Genomic DNA, 2,136 nt, shown 5'->3' with positions numbered 1-2,136 from the left:
GAAACTTTCCTTTTGAGGGCTGTGGGATAGGAAAGGAAAGCTAAATTTTCTTGGAAGGGACGGCATCTACAGAGACGCTCCACCGCATCCGAGCTCTGCAGCTTCATCCGTATCAGTGCGCCTTTCTGCAGTGCTCTCGTAATGTGCTGGAAAGAAAACGTGGCAGGATGAAGCTGCAGAGCTCGGATGCGGTGGAGCGTCTCTGTAGATGCCGTCCCTTCCAAGAAAATTTAGCTTTCCTTTCCTATCCCACAGCCCTCAAAAGGAAAGTTTCAGTCTTCGTTTTGGAAAAAAAAACAAACCCAACTGCTTGAATACAGATCAGTGCCACACTCTTGCAGATAGCCTGAAACAGCCTCTCTGAGAGAGGTGTGAACTTCCCCATTAATCACGGAAGAGTGATTATTTTGAGGCCTCAGGTTGACAGTTTAAATGGCAATGCTGGTAAATATTTAATTGCTGAGACATATATGGCATACATGATGGTGTGGCATAAAGGTCCTACCAGCATGACTTGAGGAGGTCCCCATTACATGTGAATGGAGACACCACAAGCGAATTATGCAGGCTACCCTAAATGCTTGCCGGTCAAACCTTAATACCCGTATTACATGATTGTGTGTCTGTATAAAACATACGTTGCAGGAAAGCTATTTTAGGAATGTTTTATAGATTTTATTGGGACGATTTTTCGCATCCCTCTTGCTATAAAGCCAGGTGCCTTTGTTACCATGAGTCCAACTGCACAAGACCAGAGGGGCCTATAAAAATGTCGTTAAATGACAAAGTGGCTTTCATAACTAAAAATGTCACAGGCATGGAGTCAGATAGGCCAAGGTCTTCTGGGGCTAGAAGCAGGTGCTGGGTCTCATTGGGAAGCTGCAAATCTCCCCTTCCAGTGGGATAAAGCTCCATTTCTAATCCAACAGGCTTGCAGGATATTGCATTTTGACTTCATTACGTTCTTATGAATCGAAAAGCTGGCACTCACCTGGCCTGGGCCTTTGCTAGGGATAATTTTGAAGGAAATACCATCCTTGATGAGGAGGAGGAAAGAGTTTTCAGTAGGTTAATTTATTTTTATAAGCTCCGGTGTTTGAAACCATTAAAGGACTTGATTTGGTAGAGTATCTGTGTTTGGAGCGATCGTGATCGGGCAGTGAGCAAAGGGCGAGGGAGAGTGATCAAAGGGGCACAGACAATAGCTGTTGTGGCAGGGTGATCATCATCTGTGCATCGCTATGTAAGCACCTCAAAATCGATAAAACGTTTTTTAAATAAGCCTCTCGATTCCTTCTGCTCCCTTTCAGAGAAAACTAGTGTCATTCCTGCAGTAAAGATAGGAAGCCAAGGCATGGAGTAGTTCAGAGGCGTTTTACAACTCCCCCCTGCCCTGTCAACATTGTGTCTGGGGGCCGCAGGCCGGACAATGAGCCTGCACCCCAACTGGGAAGAGAGGCCACAAGTCCCTGGTCCAATGTGCACATCCTTAACGGTATGTAGGCACCTCGCTCCTGCTGAAAGGAATGGCAGTCAGGCCCCTCGCTCCTACTGGGGGTTTGGGCACAAGCCCGAAGACCCGAGACCGTTCCCTCTCCTGAAGCAGCTTGCAAGACCAAGCCCGTATGTGCTGGAATAGGTTTTGCAAAGGGATCCTGTGCACGGTGTCCCAGCTCCTGCCCGGCTCCGTTCAGCACCAGGTTTGGAAGGAGCTGTGCTTGGCCGTGCTTTAGCGAAGCTTTCAAACACAACGGAGTTGGCAGTGAGGATGGGAAAGGGCGTCATGTTTTTTTCCTTCTTCAGGGTAGGTAGGGATTTTTATTCCTTTCTCTCTGTGGGAACAACAGGGTCAGACGAAAACCAAAAGACCACCATAAAGAAACAGTAATATGACATGAACAGGAGACCATGCCATTGATAGAGAATGGCAAAACTGAATTTAGCATCCTTTTCAGCTAACTATGAAAAACAGGATGCTCTACTGGATCTCAAAGACCTTTTGTATCTTCTTCATTTTTGTATTGCAACTTCCCTCTTTCAGGTATGAATGGTTTTAGATTTACAAAACAGTGAGCCTTTATTGCTGGCCAGTTTCATAGTTTCTAGGGTCGGAAGGGACCTGAGCAGATCATCTAG

This window comes from Gavialis gangeticus, unplaced genomic scaffold, assembly GCF_001723915.1.
Source record: "Gavialis gangeticus isolate Ggan-Ray unplaced genomic scaffold, GavGan_comp1, whole genome shotgun sequence".
Lineage (NCBI taxonomy): Eukaryota > Metazoa > Chordata > Crocodylia > Gavialidae > Gavialis > Gavialis gangeticus.
Note: the sequence above shows the minus strand (reverse complement) of the source record.